Source organism: Halichoerus grypus, chromosome 9 (assembly GCF_964656455.1).
Source record: "Halichoerus grypus chromosome 9, mHalGry1.hap1.1, whole genome shotgun sequence".
Lineage (NCBI taxonomy): Eukaryota > Metazoa > Chordata > Mammalia > Carnivora > Phocidae > Halichoerus > Halichoerus grypus.
In genome coordinates this window covers 123,892,301-123,901,179 of record NC_135720.1, presented here as the reverse complement: position 1 = coordinate 123,901,179, position 8,879 = coordinate 123,892,301, and the positions used below count along the sequence as shown (strand labels likewise).

Sequence of the window (8,879 nt, the reverse complement as noted above, 5' to 3'; positions counted from 1 at the left end):
AGGTGAGCATAAACACTACTGTGATAACAGCATGACACGGTGGGGGCTCAGCCCGGGATCGGGCAGAGTGTGAGGCCAAGTGCCGGAAGGCAGGCTCTCTCCTCAACAGGCTTGCAGGCAACAACTGCCAGATGAGGATGGACAGGCTGACCGCTAATGGGGCCCACGGCCAAGGGCATGGCGATCCTTCCAGCACCCCTTGAGTCCTCGACGAGGCCGAGGGCGGGGGGAAGCTGGGGGGTGAGGGAGGGGTCGTGGGACTGTATGCATCTCCTCAGGGCAAGCCAGCCAATGGGCAGCCTCGCTGATGCTGTAATACCCCAGCTCCGCGTTTCATTGGCCAGCCCTCTTTCTGGGGCTCAAACTATTTATTGGTTTTTTTTTTTCTTCAGAAATTGCAAATAGGCATAAACAAAATACAGAGGAGAAGGACCGAGCCCAGATGGGAGGAAGAACACGCCCCTGAAGTGCAGTGTTGTCTGTGAGGACAGAAGCGGTGACAGCTCCCAAGCCCCTCACAGGCCCCGGGGAGGTCGGCCTCTCCCGCCCAGGCACCTGCTTCACTTCAGGGTCAGTGGAGAGATTTCTCCCCCTGTTATTCATTTTTGTTTTCACAGTTTTACAATTCATGTTTCTTACTATAGGGTCGCTCAGAGCTTTTAACACACCACAGTGCACCGCGAAGCTTCGACAAGGACATGTCTGTAAGTAGCATTTCTTAAACCTAGATGATCTCAGAGCCTTTTATTCCCAGAGCATATCAAGGGTCCAGTGTTCTACAGGACACACTCTAGAAAATGCTCTTATAAGGAATAGGTCACTCTGGAATCCCCAGCTTGTCAGGAAATCATGCTCCCAGGGCCTCCTCGCTGGGCTGTTGTTCTCTTGCCTTCACACCCACGTTGGGGGCTGCCCTTGCCAGGCTCTGCTTAGATGGAGGGTTGTGGCTTAATAAGGCATGAGCAGTGGCCCATGATCATCCATGCCCCCAACTGGGGGCGGGAGGTGGAAGTGAGAAGTCTGGGGTTGGGGTTGGGGGAGCTTTACGTTCCCTCCTATGTCCCCCTTTGCACCCAAGTGTGGATCCCAGGTGACCAGGATCCCAGCCAGCCAGCAATGACTGAGGCCCTTCTTAGCACCAGCATCCTCGGGTGCTGGAGACAGATCCTGCACTCAGGGTGCTCCCTGGGAGGACCTAAGACAGAGGACAAAGCAAGTCACTGCAATACAGTGTGCTTGGTACAAGAGTGGAAGTCATACCAGGTATGGTGGTGACTCAAAAGAAGGGAGTGATCACTCTTTTGGAGGGGAAGGTGGGCGGGGGTGTGGCATCAGGGAGAAAGGGAATAGCAGAGGCTAAATACAAAAGTCAGTATTTGAGATGGTCAAATAAAACCTACTCACAGTTCAGAGCCCTCGGAAGTGTTCTCATCCCAGGAAACCAGGTCTGAGAACCAGGCTCATCAGACAAGCGCTAGCCTTGCCAGTGTACTGGAAGTGAAATGAATACCCAGTGCCTGTGCAGAGAGGGTCAGCGAGCCTGGGCTGGTGGATGCTGCGGCCAAGCCCATTGCTGGTTTTCCTAGTGCAGCTTGCAGATTCTGTTTGATGCCCCAGAGGGAGCTTTGGTCAGGTGACAGCCACATGGTCAGAGGCCAGCAAGCCTCCTGACCCCAAGCGGGGTCAAGTAAATTGCATGGCAGTAGGGCAGAGGAGTGGGAGTTGGTGGTGCAGCTGAGGCATGGGGCTGAAGTGGAAAGAAGAGGCTGAGGACAAGAAGGAGAGAAACAACGTAAAAGGGGAAAGAGAGAGGAGGAAAAAGCAAGTGTAGCTTGATGCGGTGCTAGTGCCCTGGGGATTAGGAGCTTTGCATTCTGGCCCCAGCTCCTCTTCTTACTACTGCCTACGTGACCTTGGGCCAGGCATTTCTGCTCTGGGCCGGTTCACTTTTCTATAAAAGGAGGTGGGAAGAGTAGCTGTGATCCGTAAAGCCCCCTCCTTCTCAAGTGTCATAACAACCTCTTTTCTGGAAGGTCCCTTACCAACTGCAGCTGTTACCACTGTGAACAGGAATGGGTGGATGGGTGCAGATTACACAGTGGTCCTGATGGGGGTAAGGTGGAGATGCTGCATCCCGGGCTGACTCAAAATGGTGCAGTGTGCAGCCCTCTCCCCCTCCATCTCTCTGCTTTCTACCTGCTGAGCCCCCCAGGACCCAGCGACTAACGTAATAGTCTCCTCCAATGCCCCTAATGATCCTGCAGCAGCTTCTGCAGGCTCTGCCTCTCTCTGCTGGCAGCAGGCTGTGAGTTCAGAGGAAAAATGAGCTCCCAGCTCTTGGGGAGGTGAAATCAGGCTCCAGAGTCAGCCTAGGACAGTGGTAGAGCTGCAGTTTCCTCTGGACATGAGGCCTATGCAGGGCCCATATCTCTCTCATTTCTCTGCCCCACAGAATCTAAATACAAAGAGAAGGATCAGCTTTTGTTCTTCATTTGATACAGTACCCTTTCCTGCAGTTGTCTTCAAACGGTGTTTAACTAGAATCCTGGCTCTAAATGCAATCTTACACGGAAGTATAAACAACAATTACTGAATAATTATTTCTTGAAATAAATATGTGTTAAATGCAGTGTTAAGAACTTGCTACACACTGGGTACCCAACCAGACTTACTCCCTGCCTTCATAGAGCGTGGTTTAGTGGGTGAGGCCACCCATAAACAAATAAACATTTGATGAACACTTGTGATCAATGCAATGAAGGAAAAGAATGTGGGGATATGTTTAGGTTGATTTGTCAGGATGGATTTCCTGAGAAGGGATGCTCCTGCCTCTAATGAGGATCTGCTCAGTGTGAAAGCTGAGGCCAGGCAGAGCCCTGAGTGGCTAACAACATCCAGAAAGAATGAGCAGCCCCCACATGCAGATGGGACAGTGAGACCCAGCCTGCTTGGTGGGAGGTGCTGACCTTCTCCACAGCACAAGCCAACAGCTCCCACCCATGCCCCCAGTGGCCTGCCAAACACCAAGCTGTAGTTTAATAAAATGTATAAATACAGAGATTTTCACACAATCTATATATATTAAACATTTGAAGGCGACCAACCCTATAAAGAAAACATCAACAAATTCAATAAAAGAAAGAACTTAAAACTGAGGAAACTGAGCTACTAGTGTAATCAGGACAGAAATGTTTAAGTCCATATATTTAATATCTTCAGAGAGATAAGGGAAGGTATCTATGCATCATATATCAAATGAGAAAAGGTGGGTATGACTCAAGAGCTGGCAATTATGAAAAGAACTAATGAGAGATCTTAGAAATGAAAAATATAATTATTCAAAAATTATTCTGACTACTGTGGAGAACGAATGCAAGGAAGCAAGATGCCTATAATCCAGTAAGAGATGTCTGTGGCTTTGGCTAGGTTGGAGGCATAGGAGAAAGAGAAGAGTAGATGAACTCAAAATATATTTTAATGGAGAGTCTGCAGGACTTTCTAACTTGCTGAGGGTTTGAATGTGAGGATGAAGAAGAGGGAGCACTCAGGGGTAATGTCTGGGTTAAACACAGAACTGTTCCCTGCACAGACCATAAAAACCTCTTTACCCTCTGTGTGCATCAAGATGAGTTGCACAGCCCATTGTACAATCTCTAAACTGCACCTTTTGAGGTTTTCTCTTCTCCTTGCCCTTGACCCAGAGGGCTTGAAAACAAGGGGAGAGATCCAGCACTGAATGTGGCCATTACATTTGTTATCCTTGGTGCCTCAGGAAGAGTCATGGCTGTTGAGGGAGAGAAATGTAACGGTTGTAGATTGGGTGCTCTTGACAGCAGGCTCTGAGATGGAGTTTTTCACACAGAATGTTGATTAAGCAGTCAACACCTGTAAAAGGGAGGGGAAGGAAGGAGGATCAAGCAGGAGAAAGTAATTGAACCAAACCCAATGACAGCCTTGGTCAACCTCAGGGGGGCCATGGGAGCTTGTATAGCTCTTCAGAGTTGTTCCAAGTTGGGCTGGAGTGATCAGACCATTATGTACCTGCATCCCTCAGTCATTAGATTTGGGCAGCACTCTCCATTGCTGGAACAGCAAGTTCTTGTTGAAGGGACATGGGTGGCACTTTACAATGCTCAGCACAGTGATTAAGGCCATAGAAGCTCCTCTAGTGGCTTGAGGTGCAGCTTTGTGTATATCTCACTGTGCCTTGTGTGTACCTGCTCTGAGGTCATTACTAAATATATCTCCAAATTTTGGGGAAATCAGAAGTTCAGAGACAGTCCTAATCAGAGCCAAGAACACCATTCATTGGGGTAGGAGAGAAAGGAATGGCTTTATAGATGGTCAACATAAAGCTGAAATTGCCTCACTTATTGCAAACTGTATAATCTAAGCATGAACCTTGGGAAATTCATATACTGTAATCCAGAGTCTACAAGTTCACAATATAATATCCTGTTGAGAAAAGCAAGTCTAACTCAATTGATAGAGACCCTCTCTGCTGATTTAAATTCTGTTTTCAGATGACTTGGCTGGCAGTGGGTTGAGCCCCATCTCTCAAAACCCTTTGAAGACCTAATGTGGGCTGATGAGCTGCTACGGAACATCTTTGGGTCACTACATCATTCAGAGATTCTGTATCATACTAAAGTCTGCTTCTGTGATATTTTGACTATGAATGTAAAAACTGAGGCAGGAGGCAAATAATGATGTACCTGAAGATGCTCTCTGCTATTTGGTTCAATAGACCCTGGGATTTTTGAAATTCCGAAATAAAGTGGTTTACTGGGTGGTGTTCCCTGGAGGGAAGTGAGGAAGAAGGAAGAGGGAGAAGTGAGGGAGAAGGAAGCCAAGCAATATGCAAAGTCAACAAAGTCAATAAAGCCCCATGCTTACAGGGTGACTGGCTTTTCTCCAGATAGGAAGTCTGGAGACCATGAGCCCCTCTACCCACCTGTCACTAGGTAGGGGCTATCTCAGAGGAATGATCAGACCATTATGTACCTGTATCCCTCAGCCATTAGATTTGGGCAGCACTCTCCATTGCTGGAACAGCAAGTCCTTGTTGAAGGGACATGGGTGGCACTTTACAATGCTCAGCACAGTGATTAAGGCCATAGAAGCTCCTCTAATGGCTTGAGGTGCAGGCACTTCCTGTTCTCTGTCCACTCAGGCAAAACACCTTCCAGAAGCAGTCTCTGATGAAGAATGGAGTAAAACCAAACTGGGAGCTGAGGGGCATGGAAATGGGAAGGGGACCTGAGGAGACAGAGCAGAATGGACACCACATCTGCCAGGAGTAAGTTCCATGGTTACTGTGTCAGCACCTATTGTGTCCAAGACCATGTTGCATATTGTGGAGAAGACAAGAAGTCACCAGACTTCATGATTCTCATCAGTAACAGACATCTGGTCCCTTGACACCTCAAACCAAACTTAAGTTTCCTAATCTCTCAGAAATGGCTTCCTGGGATGATGGCAGTGAGCATCAATGAATATTAGAGGCCATAGTTACATCTGGAAAATGACTGCCTTTTCAATGCGCTGTATTCATAATGATAATAGCAGCAAAAATAATAATGTGCCTGAGTCTAATTTAATGCTCACCACACCTATTTTCTCTTCCTGGAATACAGCAAAGTTTTCTATTCCAGCACCCTTGGATCTAGGTAGATTGGATCTAGCCTCCTTGGATCCATTCTCAATAATGTCATTGCTTCCAGGTTAAGGCAATGAAAGCAGGCATAACTTTCCTTCAGAAACCTTAAAATCTGCATGTAGAAGACAGTGACACCACAAAATGGAACGGCAGAGTCCTTGAGTCCCTGGGTCACAGGAGAGCTCCCTGACCAGAATCACACACTGAACCCTGTGTTAGTGAGAAATAAACTTTTGCTAAGTCATGGAGATCTTCAAGCTCTGGGCAGTTAGCTTGCTCTATTACAGTTAACAGTAATAACCACAGAAACAACCTGTCGGATAGTATCATGATTTTCATTTTGTAGGTGAGGTAATTGAGGCTCAAAATGGTTAAAAGGCTAGCAAATGGTAGAGCTGGAATTTGAGTCTATTTTTTAATCCCTGTCCTGTGTTCACTGTCATGTAAAGTTTAGTGTGACTATGTTTGATGTTTTCCCACATGTTGGCTTTGATGGGATAGAGAGGAGAATATGGAAACCTTGGGTCTCTTGGGTGGGATATAGAATGGGGAGGAAGGACACAGAAAAGAGAGGCTCCCCAAATCAGTCAAGCTTTGGGCACTCCACAGTTTTGCTAAGGGCTTCCCCATCTGCTCACATATGGTCTGTTCCCAATATCCTCACTGTAATGAAGTTGTTTCTTCACGACAGTATGCTCATTTGTCTCATGTGATTCTAATGACTATTTGCTACTGAAGAGAAGAAATGAGATAACTGAAGGGTCAAACCCCAAATCCCCAAAGCTATGCCCCTCAACTCCAAGTGGAGAAAGCAGAGAACCTCTTGTTCCTTGTGGACATCTTGCTTGCCTTCTGTTCTGCCAACCACCCATTTCCTTCTTACTAGAATCTGACTTAGTTCATCCTCATGCAAGTTACCAAGTCCTTCAGGGAAGTCTAGGCCATTCCCCTAATCAGGGTTGAGAGTTCATGGCCTAAGCTAAATATGATGGAGTGATTGCTCCGCCAGATGATTAGTTTAGGCATGGGCATGGGATACAATTTTGGCCAATGGACCTAAGCAGAAAATCTGCTGGTGAGGAGGTTTCTGGGAAGGCTCTTTTTAACAACAACAACAACAACAAAGATAAAAATGTTTGCTTTTCTGCCTTTGGGCTTGAGTGTGTGTATTGTTCCTGAAACCAAAACAATCGTCATGGGTCCATTAGGAGAACAGTCTATGAGGATGAACCAAAACATTTAGGATGGCAGAGTAGAAAGACAGAAATAACCTGGGTCTTTAAGACATTGGTGAACTGGTGAATTAACCAAACCTAGAGCTGTCACTCCTTTGGACTTCTTATTATGTGAGATAATAAACTGCTTAATTGTTCAAATCATGATGAATTAGGGTTTCTATTACTTGCAACCGAATGCATCCCAGCGGATTCAACTGGTATGTTGCCATATGCTCTACCAGGGAGAACACAGAAAAGAGCATCTAACTCCCACAACTCTTAGTGGCTCAATTGGCTTTCTTGATAGGTTCTTAGCTTCCACCCACACCCCCCATCCTGAGTGATTATAAATCCTTCCCCATTTCTCTTACTCATGATTCTGCTAATCTTAGCCTCACTGCCCATTAGAGGGAGCATCCACTGAATTACCGCACAACAAGTCCTCGAGTTTCCTACCCAGTTGCCCAGCTGCCCATTCTTATGGCTGCAAGCAGGAGAAAGATGTTGAAACCACAAGCCCTGGCAATGCTTTGTAAAGAAATGGTGACCGTTTTGGGTTTCCTTAGGTGAGAAATCGGAAGGAAAAGAAAAGAAGCTCATTTTTTCTAACATTAATTAATTCACATAAGGTCACATTTTACATCATTTTAATTAACTTTCATTGAGTTCGTGTTCAAAATGAGGAAAAACAGGTTCATTAAAATAAGTCATGAGGACCCTAGGTATAACAACATGAGGTATTTAAACAGGATAGAAAATTGGAAATCTTTTCCTTCTGCTCTGGTGCATGGTGGAGTTTTGTGAATTCCTAAATTTTCTCAAACATATCTCCTTTGCAGAAGTGAGGAAGAAATAGACTTGAAAGTATTAACTCTTTCAGGAAGCCTTTCCCGAGACTTCTCACCCCGGCCTGTCCCCCTCCTCAACCACTGGCTAAGCCCCCTGCCCCACTAACACTTTGCAAACCCCTGTCTCACAACCACTATCTTATCCGACATTAATTGTTTAATTTTTTATCTCCTCCACAACACTGTGAGGCTCTTGAGGGCGAAACCTTGTGCTATTTCTTTATCTTCTGGCAGGATACTTGGCATACAGTAAGTGCTCAGTATAAGTTTACTGAATGAATGAAAGCCAGGAAAATTTTTCCTGGGTCTCATTTTAATTTAACAAAGGACAAGTATATCTATGTAGCACTGTGTAAAATGAAAATTAAATGGGAAAGTCCTTTATGGTAGTATCAAAGGGCTGCAGAATCAGCTGTATATGGCAGGTTGGCTGGGGGCACGCAGTTGGTGGCTGGGCCATTCTCTGAAATGTGGACGTAGGACAAGGGTGGGTCCTTGTGCATCACCCCTAGGAATTCACTAACAGAGTCTTAAAGCACACCCAGTGCCACATCCGCACTAATCTGGGGGGTAGATGCTGCCAGAAGTACTTTTGTTCTATGTTTTGGCTTTTCAGGTTGTCCCCAAATTAAGCAAAAGCATTTTTCTTAGGTGAGTTGACGCTGATTGTCCAGATACCTGCCCATCTAAATCATAAGCCCTCCACCACTCATTTTCTCTTTCTCAACAAACCCCTGCCCTATGAAGTTTCATCTGTTCACGAGTCCTAGCTGAGCATGGTGATGTGCCCAATTACATAGCAAGTCCAATTGCAGGACTACAAATCCTCCACGATGCCCCACTTGTGTCCTTCCTCATTGTCCACCTCATTGTCCAGCCACTTCACCTACTGTCCTCCTTATTTCACTCCCCGTATGGAATAACCTGCCCATCCCCACCTGCCCAACCAGCATGAAATGGATGAGGAAAAGGCAACAGTCTTCTTATTTTTTAAGAGGTGCTTTGTAGCTGGGAAAGTTTGAGGCTGAATTTCCTCATGCTTGGATTTACCTTCCTCTTGAAATTTGTAAGTGCTTGTGTGACTTACTTTTTTTTTTCCTTTTTTTTTTTTAAGATTTTATTTTTAAATAATCTCAATACCCAACACAGGGCTTG

The 8,879-nt window shown here is 45.9% G+C and overlaps 1 long non-coding RNA gene across 1 annotated transcript; it reads left to right on the top strand.

Annotated features, from left to right (window-relative positions):
• The first annotated feature begins 416 nt into the window (after positions 1 to 416).
• Positions 417 to 7,013, top strand: LOC118535094 (uncharacterized). Its single transcript, XR_004917036.2, has 3 exons — positions 417 to 570; positions 645 to 704; positions 4,524 to 7,013. It is a non-coding gene; the product is annotated as an uncharacterized LOC118535094 (long non-coding RNA).
• The last annotated feature ends 1,866 nt before the right edge of the window (positions 7,014 to 8,879 follow it).